Source organism: Pholcus phalangioides, unplaced genomic scaffold (assembly GCF_987345545.1).
Source record: "Pholcus phalangioides strain wild (caught in Gottingen) unplaced genomic scaffold, Ppha-v1.0 ptg000001l_1, whole genome shotgun sequence".
Classification (NCBI taxonomy): Eukaryota; Metazoa; Arthropoda; class Arachnida; order Araneae; family Pholcidae; genus Pholcus; species Pholcus phalangioides.
In genome coordinates, this window is record NW_028301594.1 from 9588027 (window position 1) to 9604390 (window position 16364).

The following is a 16364-nucleotide window of genomic DNA, read 5'->3' on the forward strand; positions in this document are numbered from 1 at the left end:
TCTGGCTCTCAAATCTGAATTAGAGATACTTTAATTCAAGAAGTGTTAATATTTTTTGTGTGTAAATGCATTCCAAAATACTTTACTGAATATATAGACTATATATGCCACTTTTTACTTGAAAATCAGTTACTTGAAATGGGCTGAATAGGTGTAATGGAAAATATTTTTTTACAACAAAAGATTAAAATAAATTACTTTTATACAATTTGTCAGTAACACTGGTTTCTAAGTTTTCTCTTACGAACAATGTTATTTTTTTTATGAACGTGCAATTTAGCATGACAATTATTTTTGTTGAATACAACACAATTTTTGATATCACGCTGAATGCAACAATAATTCTTTAGGTTCTACATCAAGTGCATTGATTGTTTTCGTTTTGAATTAAATAACAGAGGAACATTGTTTATACGCTACTCAATTTTATGACTTTCGCATATATTCGATGGTTGGTTTCCCATCGCAATTAGTTCCTATACATTTTAATATATCTTAAAATGATTCGCTTGCTCTACTCAAATCCTCAATTACTCAACGTTTTCACCGCTCCAGATCTTTTAGAAAAAACCGTCATTTATAGAGATATAGATGGCTTTTTTCTCAGCCAGAGATATCAAGGAAACAGTTATTTTCCGGATATTATGCTGAGGTGAGCTCGGAAAGAAAAGTCATCACGTCTCCGCCGGGACTCGAACCCAGGCCCTCTTGCATACCGGGCAAGCATGCTACCATCTACACCACTGGAGACACGTGAATCTGCCTTCCAAATTTCACGCACTGTGTCGTGAGGCGCTGAAGTAGAGGCATTAGTAGCCTCTCTTAACTTCAGGAAATGCATACCGGGTATGCAAGAGGGTCTGGGTACGAGTCCCGGCGGAGGCGTGATGACTTTTCTTTCCGAGCTCACCTCAGCACAATATCCGGAAAATAACTGTTTCCTTGATATCTCTGGCTGAGAAAAAAGCCATCTATATCTCTCTAAACCGTCCCACCCGGGGGCCATTTCCTGAAGTTAAGAGAGGCTACTAATGCCTCTACTTCAGCGCCTCACGACACAGTGCGTGAAATTTGGAAGGCAGATTCATGTGTCTCCAGTGGTGTAGATGGTAGCATGCTTGCCCGGTATGCAAGAGGGCCTGGGTTCGAGTTCCGGCGGAGACGTGATGACTTTTCTTTCCGAGCTCACCTCAGCACAATATCCGGAAAATAACTGTTTCCTTGACCGTCATTTATGTTCATCAACTACATGCAATTTCTGTAGAAAGTGAAAACGCATTGCTGAAACAGTTCTTGCATATGGGGCCGTTCAATTATTACGTAAGCAAATTTTAACCCATTTTTGACCCCTTCCCCCCCCCCACCACTTGTCAGCAAAATTTCGCCATCAGCTCTGCACCTCTGAATCCTAACTCATATTTTCATAAAGGGTGGCTGATGACGTAAGCATTATCCAAACCCCCCCCCCACTTGTCATCAAAAGTCAGCAAATCGGAAACCCCCCCCCCCCTTCCACATCGATGATGGCGTAATACTTGATGGTAATCACAAAATTCTCAGCTGTGTGACTTATGCATTTATACGACGTTTCGGGCAACCTTCTTGAACATCGTGTACAAATACGAATGTAAACGCCACAACAAACAAAATGCCCAACGAGGTGGCTAAAAAAAAAATGCCCATAAAAATATGGATGTAGAATATAATCTGTGGTGTTTGGTCAGAACATGATATCTCCAAAAAATACAGCTAAACAACATTCTGACGTATGATATTTTCATTTGTATTTGTGTGTGATTTATTTTTGATTTTTAAATGACAATGAAAATGCTTGTATCTCAAAAATTTCATTTTGGAGTTATCATGTTCTGACCAAACACCACAGCTTATATCTAAACTAAAAGGAACCTACAGGAACCCAATAAGATCAAATTAAAAAAACCAATAATTATGATAATATATACATTTTCTGCCAATAAAACATTATGGCTGTATTATTCTATATATAAGTATGGATAGCTTGGCGATTTATCCCAGTATGTTGTATTTCTTTTTAAACGTGTTAGAATTCACGACTCCCAGGGGTAAGCTATTCCATTTATTCACAACCCTGTTAGAGAAAAACTCCCTGCGACGCAACAACCTGTAATTATCCCTTACCAATCGATACTGGTGTCCCCTTATTGGAGCAGTTGATTGACTATGCATTAATAACTCATGGTCCATTTTATCCATCCTGTTGCAATTTTTAAACACCTCAATCATATCCCCCCTGACAAATGCGCTGTTCCAATGTAAACATTTTCAAAAAATCAAGTCAAATGCCATCGAGAGCATGCGTGGCTGTTCTTTGCACACACTCGACCAAGACAATGTTCATCTGTACGTATGGTCTGAAAAACCTGACGATATACTCCAATGTAGGACGAACTAAGTCAAATGATAAGTTTAAGGAACACTTTTCGAGAGCACGAACAGACCTTTTTGAGACCGAAACCGAGCATTCTATTCCAATTTTTTGATCACCGCTGAACAATGTTCAGGAAACCTAAGCGGCTCATCAATAACAATACCCAGATCGGTGATCCTGGTTTCATCGTGAGTTGGTTGTATAAACGAGGTTCCACTGTACAGTAATTGTTATGGTTATTTTTGTACTACGTTGAATTCGATAATTATTATTTTGAGTCCATATCAAGATCAATATTTTCTTTGGTGTTGCATCAAGTGCAGTGATTATTTCTATACTCAGATGGCAAAATTTTATAAGTAACTTCCCCCAAAAAATAGAGTTGCTCCCATTCCGGAGTCTCGCTCGTTAAAATTTTTGAAGGTGGCACAATTTAATCCTTCTCTCTCAGTTTATGTGAAAGAGACTCTTCATGCTTCCAACAACGGAGGCAAATTGTAATGAGTCAAAAAGTTACAGTATCGCATGTTGGGAAAATATTATTTACAAATTCATGAAATTTTAAAAAAGTGACATAACATTTTTGGCCATCTGAGTACAGATTTTTGTTCCACATCAAGTACAATAATTATTTTGTTGTTTTTTATCTGTATCAAATATGCCTATCACTTGGTTATTTTGAACTACGCTGAATGCAATAATAATTGTTTTGCTGTACAGCATTCACTAATTTTTCGTTACATCATGTACAATATTTTATTTTTGATTCTACATCAATTATTGTAATTGATGTAGTTGTTGCTTTCTTCTACGCTGAATCCAACAACAACAATTATTTTGGCAGTACGCTGAATACATTAAAAGTTATTTTGCTGTTGAATTGAATGCAACAACACTTGTTTTGGTGCTACGCTAAGAACGATGACTCTGGTGGTACACTCCTAGGTTCAGTACACAACAATAACTTTTCCCGGTACTACGCTAAATACAATAATAATTTGAAAAATAAGCTGTTCGATACAATGCTTGAATGTAATACATAGATAGAAATAAAAATGGATATAAAGTAAACTAATTGTTCATTGTGCTAATCAATTTTTTGCTTAACTCTCACTAGATAATTGCATATTATTTATTTACATATAAATTTATTAATTGCCATATCAACGCATATATTTTCAAAAACCAACAATTATAACGAATAAAATAAATAGTCGCTAGAATACTATCCAACCAAAGTGGAGATTGATTTAAGTAAAACAACGTAATTATTTTTCATGAACTTCTTTGAGCCAAAAAGCCAAGTTTTTAATTTTCAGACTTTTTAATTTCCTTCTCCTCCTTCTCTATAATTAGTTAACAAATGTTCAACATATAATGAAAAAAAAAAACTTTTCATAACTTTAATGTCGTTTTTGTTAAACACATTTCGAAAAGAAGAGAATAAAAGACAGAATTTTCAACGTGTTGAACATGATTAATAAGTAAAACTAAGTTAAAACTGAGGAGGGTTTGAAAAAAGGGCACATTACGTACAATTCTCGTGGGCAAAAGAAAACTTATTCTAATAGCATATATATCGAGAGAGTGTAACTTTTTCTCTTCTTCAAGTAATTAGGGTTTTCCTCTTTTGAATAATTACCACCTTCCTTTGACCAACCAGAATTCCCAATAGGCTAATTAAGGTTAAGAAGAAGACTTGTGACTTTCACGCATGTTCACGAAGGTGTTTTCTTTCTATTTTATTTTTCCCTTTCGAAACCTTGTCTTTTCAGTGGCAATCATTTACGAGAAAGAAAAGGAATTTTCCGTGAAACTTGTGAAAACTAAAATACTTTTCTTTCGTATTTTTTCGTTTCTTAAGAGTGTGTCTTGGGATGTCGAAATGGTATTCTGTCATTAGCGTTGCTTCAACGAATAGGATTTCCACTGATGGGATTTTCAACCGGTACGATGTTGTCTTGTTGTGACTCTTTCAGGTTTTCTAGTGAGTCTTCATTGAACAACATGTTGATTGAATCGATTTAATCATTAATGTCGAATGTCGTAAAGGGAATAGAAGCATAAGGAAAAGTTCTTGTAATTTAGAGCTTTCACTGATTACACAGAATTTTATCTGAAATTTTAAAAATCTAAAGATTTTGATCTTTCTTAAGTATTTAATTTTTTTTTTATTACGACGTTGTAGTCAACAAGATGTATAAAAGTAACAGTTATAGAGGTGGGGTAACTAGACGTCCCAGCAGCAAAAACCTATTCTTTCTGCTCTAGCTTTACATGATATTCGAGTATCTTATCTGCTCATTGCAAATTTTTGCCCGTTTTTCCAAAGAATCTAACTGGAGTTCGTAATATTTGCTGAAATCAGGAGTAAATATAAATAGCATTGCTTTTAATTTAAAAAAAAATTAGAATATGAATATAAATGTTTATCTTTTACATTTAACCACATTCAACGTTTTCTCTGCGTTGACTATATTTTAATTAACTGTAGAATTTATTTATCACCTATTAGCAATTTTCAAGCGACTTTATTGTAATTAATAATCATCCCAACATTTAGTGACTATTTTGGGAACGATTGGCAAATGTCCCGTATTTAGGATCCAAATTTTCTGTATTTCCCGTTTTCGGAGGAATATGGTCATTCTATTCTCATGTGTCAGCAACACGTATATTACAGATTCCTGTCATCCATTTGTCTAATTGGTAGCGAGTTAATCTATGATAAAAAAAAAGTCGTATTCCAAAAACTTTTTTATCTATGAGAATATAACTTGTAGGCCAAGAGTGCTCATCCTTTTGACGGTCGCGGGGCACTAACCCTTTCATGAGACATTTCTTCATCGAATTCATGAATTCTTTCTGTGCATTGTTATTGTTTCGAGAATACCAACAAATGAAGCAAGTTTTTATTTTGTTGAATATATTCGATGATATAATGGCGAGCTCAAACTATTATAGTGAGATATGCATTTCCTAAAGGAGTATTTTAAAAGTAGACTTTTCAGGGCTTTACAAAGGTTTAAATGGTTTGCCATCAGTGGCAGACCTTAATCGATTCGCTTACAAGATTTCGGTGAGAAATTCGGATGATCTCTATGTGACGAATGGACGAAAAAGATGGTAACCTCGTCCTAACATAACCGAACGTTAGGGAAAGGTGAAGAAGTTGAAGGAGAAAAAGAAAACAAATGAAAAAAGTAAAACAGTATAATACTTAAGTACAGATAAGAGATAGAGATATGGGAGTGTAGTTATATACGAAGTAGATTTCTGTTTTCACCCTCACCCAACCAGTTCCCTTTTGCTCTTATACGTATATAGTAGACACATCATATGTGGGGGGGGGGGGGGGTGGAGTCACTAATAATTGAATAGAAATAAAAGGAAGGTAAAACTAACAACTTCGTAAGTTACAACAAAGCCTGACGGTGATAAATAAGGGAGGAAAGAAAACAGACTGTTTGTTTGATTTTATTCCAAAGGCGTTTGTGGACGCAATATTACGTCCTTGATCGTAAAGTGGCTAATAAAATTGAATGAATCAAATTTCAAGTAATGATAAGGATCATTCAGCGTTTCGATAGGTTGGCAAACGAGTTGGTAGGTCCAGCAGCCACAAGGGCCCATCCACGATCATTCACATACTTTTTTATCCCGAATTTTTTCATTTAATATTTGTTTCCTTCTTTGACAATTTATTCAATTTCGTTTTCAGTGTTTTACCCAGCGAAGACAGTTTTTACAAATGTAAGAATTCGAAAGAGTCCCCCCAACTAAAAAAATATCCTGAGCTAGTTAACACTGTTATAACCCAAAATCACAATTTTTTTTTCGTTTGAAATACTCCCCCCACCCCACAATCCTAGTAAGAACTATGAACAAAACGGATTTTTTTTAGATCTGTCACCAGATGGAGTAATATTCATATTTTTCATTAATAAATATTCGTTAAAGTAAGTTGTTATTTAGGGTTCATATTATTCTCGGCTTTGCGGGGCCACGGGTGGGGCATGTATGCTTCAGGGATTTACAGGTTTAAATCTGCGTATCCTATTCCGGATTAAGCCATTCAATGTTTTAGTGAATGGCATGGTTATTTTTGTTTTAACTTTAAGCCTTTCAGATCCAGGTTCCACAGATGTGTTGGTTGATTTTCCACACAGTATAATTTTTTCTTTTGACCTCAGGGAGTTAAGGCTTGAAGGATTATGTAAGTCTTGAGTTAGAAACACGTTAACTTTGGGGGCTGTCAACAGAGGGCAGCGTTTAAAGTCGAACTTTCAGGGGCTTATTAAGTAGGCTTCCAGAAGAAAGTGCCTCCGGGAAAAGTTTGATTTGTCACATAAAATTTTGCAATAAAATTCTAGAAAAAATTGGATTTGAAGATGAATATACCCTTCATCTCTGAAAAAATTAGAACGAAATGAATTTTTTTTTTTTTCACAGAGAGATAAACAATGAATATGTGAAGAAAAAAATGAAGATTTGCTAAAATTTTATGTTTCAATGCATTTTTTGAGTATCACAAATGCAAAAACATTTTGAAAATTCCAAAAAAAATGAATTTTCGGGTCTGGAAGGGATAAAGACACATTATAAAAAATATAATATGTTGAGCATTCTCTCGTCTTTTAGGGCAAAATTTATTTACAGAAAATCAAATTTTTTTTGTTTTTTTTGGGGAGATGTGCATTTTGAAATGACAACTGTTCCAACCATTACGAGAACGACAGCTGAAATTTTTGTTTGCGTTTTCAAATAAATGTTCGCATCTAAACAAGTGTTTTTCGTTCAAATAGTCCACAGTAGCGCGTCACGTGTTTTAGATGCAGTTATTTTCGCGTACGTCAAATCACTTCAAAGTGCTCTTACTCTATAAGTTTCTAAATTTAGAATTTTTCGAAACTTTTGTCTTTTATGTTTCGATGGAAAAATATTTTTGTCAAAAGAAGAAGTTGTTTCCTCATTCTTCGGCATAAATTCATCCCAAACTCAAAAAAGAAGGAAAAAACGGAAAAAGCAGCAGCAGAATAAAAGAACTTGCACACTGTAGGATCATACGGAGAAGCAATAAGTGACAAAAATGACAAGTTGACACTTTTTTACCGGAGAAATACGTTTGATGCAGCGAACATGACAAGTTGACATGTCATTATAATGTAAGCAGTTTTATGTATGTGTACGAATATAAACTTTTCGAGTTTGCTTCCTGGCAAATCCGAAGAGTCAGCGACGTGTATCATTACGAATGGAAAATGCACTTGATGAGAATATGTTTCCGTTTCGTACATTCTTCCAAGGCCATATGAAAATATTACCATATATATGTACAGATATTTATATATTGTATACCTGATGCATTCCATGTCTATATTTACGAGATTACTGTTCATTCATGACGACGTTTCAGGTCAGTACTATTGCCTTTGTACACACATGCACACGCATATTGCATTCCATAATATTAGAAACATAACATATGGGATTTATCAGTACATAAATAATGTTTCACTTGATGTGTAAGAAATATAGTTATTCTTCCTGATCAAATTACCTTAAAGAACTATTCCTAACTGGGAAATATACAGGGTGATCGAAAAGTCCTTAACATGTTGAAACTTCGTAAAAAATCAATCAAACTGACCCTAAAAAAAATACGGTTTGCAACAAAAGACTTATCATTTCGTAGAGTTGGTCAATTGAGTTTTTTTCAAATAGTTCAAAGACTATTCACTCTCAGATGGAGCTGTTAAATTTTGACATAACACTTAAAATTCTGTACTAACAGTGCATAATTAATGTTTAGTTCAATTTGCTTCGCATAAAACTTGTTACTGTAACAAAAGATGTTCATTTGAATATGTGTGCGTGTGATTCAGATTTTTCACAATTCTATACAAATTCCCTATTTGCAGTCAAGACGGCAAATTTATTCAAATTAATATGTAATGTGAATCCACAATTAAAGGGAAAAACTAACTTCAGAATTGCAAATAGAAATTTTAGCATAGTCTTTAGCATTAATGAAGAAAAAGAATTTGCTTATAAAAGTTATTACAAATTAATTCATGAAAAATGATTTATGAGTCAAAAAAATAATAATAAAGATACAAATTTGATGAAATGGTGAATAAAAATTCATACGAATGAAATAATTCGTAAAAATTCATACGAATGAAGTAATTCGTAAAAATTCATAAGAATGAAGTAATTCGTAAAAATTCATACGAATGAAATCATTAATGACAGTCACATCAATAAAATAATTAATGAAAATTCATATGAATGACAATTAATGAAAATTCATATGAATGACAATTAATGAAAATTCATATGAATGACAATTAATGAAAATTCATATGAATGACAATTAATGAAAATTCATATGAATGACAATTAATGAAAATTCATATGAATGACAATTAATGAAAATTCATATGAATGACAATTAATGAAAATTCATATGAATGACAATTAATGAAAATTCATATGAATGACAATTAATGAAAATTCATAGGAATGACAATTAATGAAAATTCATAGGAATGACAATTAATGAAAATTCATATGAATGACAATTAATGAAACCCATCATTCAGCTGCTATCGGTCACCGATGTCACTCCTATACTCCAGCTGGTGATCGCTCATTTGAGCATTTGTTTTAAAATTCTCGATAATAACGATTTTTTTCCCCTTTATTATTCGTCATTTTTCCCACGGAGGTGCCCTCTCGTGGCTCGGTGCTTGCTTTCCGACCCCACGTTGTATGGTGAAAGTTGTTTGTTTTGGTTCTATCACCCTTTACAGTTCTGACCATCAGTTTAGTCACACCTTGTATATGTTATTTGAGCTATGCTTGTTTTGTGTTATACTGTTGCTGCAATTTTCTTCCCCATTTTGAAGGGAAGATGCGAATGCCAGTATGTTCACACGTGTCACGCAATTTTAAATACTTCAGTATAACTTGCTTTTTTTAAACCCTTTTTTTTTTAATTTAGCCCAGAATGTCTGAATTATTGAATACCTCTGGTTTATATATACTTTTTCTATTCTATAAAATACCTCATCACTAAAAAAGGAAGGCCATATACGTAATTCATCAGCCGTATCGAGATTTCTAGAAGATTCTATCTTAAAACTTATCTAAAGAAAAACAAGTTAAGGAAGAAAAAATGAGGAACTTCCAGACTTCTTTCCAGCAGATATATGATTGACACCTCCTTTTAAACTCAATTTAATTCCGAATGCATTCTCCAACAACTTTTTTTTTCCCTTCATTTGAATACACACACATCGTCAAGATATTATGAAAAGAGAGAGAGTCTAGTCAAATTTCTTTGAAGGGATATTGATAGGATGGTGCATAGATATAGAGATTTGCGGTCATGTATGGATTCGCATCGGAATATTTCCGGATGCATCGGAGAATTCAACTAGAGAAAGGAGAACGATCCGCATCTTTTTGAAAGCATATCTTAATACCACTTGAAATTGTATGCACGTTCTTGCTAGTGTTGTTTGCCAAGGGAATCGGGAATACAAATAATATATATCATCGATAAAATCCGTTCTTACATTGGGCTGAAGCTTTTAAGAGTATTGGAATTGTACTTGTCCCATGGGGTACGTATTTTTTGTATCCTTCTCGAGTGTCACAACTTTTGGTACATTTTTATGGTTTTTGATGATGAAAAATGAGTGAGTGACTAAGGTGAGATAGAGATAAAGAGATAAATATTTGAAATATCGAATGATTTGAAAGAGCATGAGAAAACTTTTTTATATTGGGTAGCATTGTCTTAAAAGATTTATTAAATATTAATGGAAGTTTCTAGAGTGTCCGTGTAGCTTTTTGTTGGAAACAGCATGAAAAAGATGATGAAAGATCGTTAATTTCGTTTTTTTTATCTTGATTAGGTTCCAAAATGTGGCGAAATCCTTTCTAGAGATGAAATAAATAAGCAAAATGTCAAGATAAATTATTTTTCGGATTTTCTTTCCTGATACCCATTACGAGTCGAGTCGTAAGAAAAGCTTTTCTTCAATTACCTCGAGACACAGAAGTATCTTCTTTATCCCGTCACGATGATGATGACGATGATACATCATAGCCTTCATCCGATGATGGCGAAACCTTGTTGCTTCGGAGATCAGAATCCGAATTAACTGCTCTCTTCATTCGAGTCACACTTCAAGAAAATGACTCAAACGAATCGACTCTAGAACGAAGTCACGCTCTTTAACTGATTTAATTTTTACGAGACATCTTTTTTCTTACTATTCAACATTGAATATTAAATATATTAAGTAATTTGTTAACAGGGCAGATGCACGCAAATTTTCCAAAAAACACATTTTTAAGATTTTTAATTTTGTAAATACTATAATGTTTTCTGCATCTAACTGCATTCGAGTTAATCTCTACTTGGAGTAGAAGTAAATTTAAAATATTTTATGTATCTCTGGCTCCAACCTTGTCCAGGCTTTCTAGTCAAACACAGGGGCTCTATATTATTTGTGGTTTTTATTTATTCCACGTTTATTTTTTTTTAATGAATTGAATTTTTATTAGCTCTGAAATTATTTTTCCATTAAATATGAACCTTCATTAATTCTGAATGCATTTCTTTCAATAGTTCTGGAAATACTTTTCATCAATAACGAATTTTCCTGTGTGAACACTTTAATACTTTTTTTTCCACCAATTTTAAGATAATTTATTTTAATAATTATGGAATCATTTCGTTTAATGGTTATGAAATCTCACTTGTTTTCATAATTATGAAATCTCACTTGTTTTCATAATTATGAAATCTATTGTTTTAGTAATTATGAAATATATTGTTTTAGTAATTATATTGTTTTAGTAATTATATTGTTTTAGTAATTATAAAATAATTTGTTTTAGTAATTATAAAATAATTTGTTTTATTAATTATAAAATAATTTGTTTTAGTAATTATGAAATCATTTCTTCCCATAATTATGAAATCATTTCTTCCCATAATTATGCAATCATTTCTTTCCATAATTATGAAATCATATCTTCCCATAATTATGAAATCATTTCTTCCCATAATTATGAAATCATTTCTTCCCATAATTATGAAATCATTTCGCTCATTAATTCAACAATTATTTCAGCAATTACGCTTTCCAGTGGAGATGTTAGCTCTTATTCATATGAACTTGATTTCCACTCCACGATCATTTGTTTTTGTTTTTTCAGGTGAGACCACATTCCATGTGTCTAATAAAGGGGATAATAGGCATAATTTTGGAATTTTGCTCTCAAAAATTTACAATACGTTGAATGCACACATAAAAAAAATGAAAAAAGCCTAAAAAATATAAAACTCTGATGAAAACATATGTGGAAAAATGCGATATCATAAGTAGTATCTAAAGTTTTAAGACAAACCAATAAACACATACTTAAAAAACCATGGGGTATGTGTGTACCCCACACCAATATATGTGTGTGCGTGCGTGTGCGTGCACACACATGCACACATTTAATTATTGTATGTATAAAACGATGTGTTGCCACGAGAAAACATTTTGTTGTTATTTTCATGGATGTGCCCCAGACGGACATAGGTCTCTTGGGAGATCATACCCTTGTATTCAGTTTGTATGTAGTTTATGTGTTGTGTTGTTTCTGTTATGTCATTGTATGCAGTTTATTAATACAAAATAAAAGCCTTTACTCTCTCCAAAAAAAAAAATTCAATATACAATTTCAAAATTAGTGTGCGGCTCGCGCTTTGAGTGATATGGTCATGGAACCATTTTCAACCCGAGCAACAAAAGGAGCGTATGTAGAATTAAACTCATTTCTTTTTGCAAAACAACTTTTTGAGTATTGCTTTCGATTTTTATACCTTTTTCATTCCTTTCAACTTCTTGTTAAGTGTAGTAACTGATTAAAAATAGAAACATTTTCAATCAGAGACACGGGTAAGAACTTTGAGCACTTGTTGTGAAACTTAACGTGTACACGTACTGTCCTCGTGTAAAGTATCGCTAAATAAAGAGTTTTTCCCACCGATTATTGGCTTGTCATTTCTGCATCTTCGTTTATCCTTCAGCTGATCAGGTTGGGGCTTCCGATTGTACATTCCTATTGGATTCTGTTCTGTTTTTGTGTTTTCTACCTCCCCCTAAAAGTTTGTACGTTGACTTTTGAATCACCCTGTATACATATACTTATTTATTAAAATTCCGGATACACCCACCTTTCGGGAACGCTTCGATATCTCTTCGAGATGGGAAGATGGTATGTCCGGTCCTTCAATGTTCAATATTCAGTAAATGCTCACAAATACTATTAGCTTGAAAATGATTCGGGTAACACTTAAACCAATCACGAAAAACTGAAATGAAATTTAGTTATTTGCATTTGAATGATGTATGAAAATATTAATTTTCAAGCCCTTGGAACATTCATTTTTATTAAACAAAAATTAAGGCAATAACCACATCATTTTCATTGACTCAATCCTCTGAAATCATTATTATTTTTAAATAAATGCCAGGGCAAATAGTCTAAAAATGTAATAGGGTTTGTTTTCATTTTTCTCTTAAATAAGCGTAGGTTTCTAGTGACATGGCATTGAGGTGTTTTCATGATTTTCGATGAGACGAACTGGGATGAAAATTACTGTAGTATTACGAATTAATTTCAACTATGATGGACACACGCCCTTATTTTTTATGGGCATTATTTTCAATAATATACGAAAAATTCTCGTATTTTTTATTTAACTACTTTTCATCCATTTTGTTTTTTAATATAAACAGCTTGAAATCCTATTGTTAGTTTAAAATGGAGTATTTTTCCTGAAGTCATTATTTTCCAAACGGGATTACAATAAATGGCATGGCATCATTGACTTTGTCGTTTATTTCGTGTTAATAAATATTAGAGGTGAATTGAATGTTACCATTCGTATGTGTGTTATTCAGATCATCACTCTGATAATGAGGTTTTCTCATTTCTGGAATTACGTTTCCGACATTCAAGTCTTATTTGCGATTTGATTCCAGCAGATGTTGTACACTCCTCTAGACAACCACTCACCTCTAATTGTAGTTTATCTCAGAAATCTCGTGTATATACTGCTCCCGGAATGTGTACACGGGAACAGGAAGTTAATGCTTCAGGGCAGGTGGGGGGGGGGCGATTCCGTTTATTACTCCAAGATCGACGGCGTTAATACTTGGGAATGGACGTGAACTCAAGCAGTTTTTTGGCTTATGACGAGTAGTAAATACGTGTCCATCCATCTCCCGAGGTTCGGTCATTATTAAAGATTCGGAAGGAAACGATTCGTGTGATGATCAAAGACGGGAGAGAGTCGAGGGTAAAGCGACTAATATCTTCCCAATTACTCCTCTTTTGAATGATAATAGCCGGAGATGAACGAGCATTTGCAACGGACTGATCGCATTGTCCCGTTCGAATATCAATTAGAATTGTGAAATTCTCTCAATCGGGATAATATGTAGAGGGATATAACGCTGGTTTCTGTGGTTACACGTGAAATTTCTCGAAACAAATTAAATATATTTCAAAATCTTTACTCAAAAACCATGTCTCACCTATCAAGTGCGGATTAAAACGTCTTCTGTATTAGTGTTTTCCAACCTTTTAGTACACACGTCTCAACATTCCGTGTCAGTTTAGATCGTAACAGAGTGGTAAAATTTGTTTTCTTCTAAGAACGAAGGGTAAAACACATTAGCATACTTTCTAAACTTGTTTAAAAATTAAAATATTAATTTACGATTTCGTTAAGCATGCTTTGTATATGATTTTAGTACGTATTTTCTTCCAATGGACACGTTGGACGAAAAGTACTGGATACAATTTAAAAAATAGTAATAAATTAACCAACTGTCCTAAAAAGTTGCGGTTTCGGCCAAAATACTTAGCATGGCCTAGAGTTGTTGTTGTTTTTTTATAAATTAAAAATGTTCAGATTCCACTCACAAGTGGCGCTTTAAACCACAAAACTCGAAATAACACATAAAATCCAACACGGAAAGCGTACGACATTATAATGCATCAAGTTTTAAAAAAAATGAGCACCCTTTCAACCCGTTTAGATAAAGAACGAGCTAAAAAAGTGGGCCACTGATACTGAAATAGTTGATAGTTTATGTAACGCAAATTGCTACGAACATTAATTATAAAGTTGTTTTTGTGTTGCATTTTATGTGTTATATCAAGTTTTACGTTTTCCAGCGCCACCTATGAGAGAAATTTGAGTTGTTATTTTTTAATTTATCAAAAAAAAGGGGGTAAGCGGTGTCAAAGACACGCGTCCAAGTTTCAACGTTCGACGTGAATACTTTTTTTGTGCCTTGAATCGCGTGGTAGGTACTGACATAATGAAATTCTGTCATTATCATCGGCTTTGTCTTTGGAATAGCTAACAAACGATATCAATGTCGTCTATTTGCGTTGCCAACTGTGTATGCTCGAGATATACCGTAAAACAATTTCATTACGAAAGCGGGTCACCAGCCTGGTGCCCAAACCGGAAGAAGAACTGAAACAAAATTGGCATCATTGTCTTGAAAATGGCTATCAGATGATACCATTGGCTCTTATTTGCGTTGCGAAGCTTTCGAAATGTAGTGTAAAGCAGTTTCGTTACGTAAGCGGGCCACGAGCCTATTGCCACGACCAAAAGAGACAATAGGCTCTTCTGGCCTGGTGTTATCATTTGATTTGTGCTAATGTGTTCTATCCACAGACATCCGAAACACTGATATACACTGCTGGCCACCGTACAGGCAACACCCTGAAGGAAGCATGCAAATAATATGAAATTTACAACATGCATTAGTGGAGGTGAGATATGCAAATGATTATAATTTCAGCGCAGACGCACATCACGCGCGCCTGTGGCGCCACTTCAAAGCCTATTTAAGGCTTGGAGATTTCGACGATTTGAAGTACGGCAATTGTGTTTTTCTTGTGGTTTTTTTCAAAAAAACGATCAATTATGCCTCGTAGAAAACAGCGATCATCTTTTGATCAAGTATCCGAGTTCGACAGAGGAAGGATAGTGGCCTACCGAGATTGTGGATTATCTTTCAGGGAAATCGGTAGTCGTGTTGGACGAAACCAAACAACTGTAATGCGGATATGTGATCGTTGGATGCAGGAGGGTACGACGGACCGACGTGTTCGATCGCATCCACCTCAGTGCACCACTTCACGTGATGACAGGCGTATTGTGCGTATGGCAGCGACGGATCGCTCATCCACATCACGAACCATAGCACAGCACATTCAGTCTGTACCGCATCATCCAGTGTCTGCGCGTACCATTCGACCATTCGACGCCGTTTACAGCAGAGTGGTCTGTCCACAAGACGTCCATTGCTTCGTCTACCCTTGACGCAGAACCACAGACGTCTCCGCCGCCAATGGTGCGATGAAAGAAGGATGTGGACGGCACAATGGAATGAAATTGTCTTTACTGACGAGTCACGCTTCTTTCTGCAACGCCGCGATGGTCGGATTCGAGTCTGGAGACACCGTGGAGAGAGGATGCTGAACAGCTGCGTTATGCACCGCCACACTGGTCCTGCACCGGGTATTATGGTATGGGGCGGTATTGGATATCACTCTCGCACTCCTCTAGTACGCATTGCCGGTACTTTAAAAAGCCAGCACTACATCTCCGAGGTGTTGGAGCCAGTTGTCCTTCCTTACCTTCAGGGCTTGCCCACAGCCATATTTCAACAGGATAATGCGCGACCACACGTGGCACGCATTGTCCAAAGGTTCTTCGTCAATCGCCAGATTGAATTGCTTCCCTGGCCAGCTCGCTCTCCGGATCTTTCGCCGATAGAAAACATGTGGTCCATGGTTGCTCAACGATTGACCCAGATTACATCCCCAGCTGCCACACCAGATCAACTTTGGC

General features: G+C 34.8%; 1 non-coding gene across 1 annotated transcript; it reads right to left on the reverse strand.

Moving 5' to 3' along the window:
* Positions 1–677: 677 nt before the first annotated feature.
* Positions 678–751, reverse strand: TRNAT-GGU (transfer RNA threonine (anticodon GGU)). The gene has a single exon. It is a non-coding gene; the product is annotated as a tRNA-Thr (tRNA).
* Positions 752–16364: the final 15613 nt, after the last annotated feature.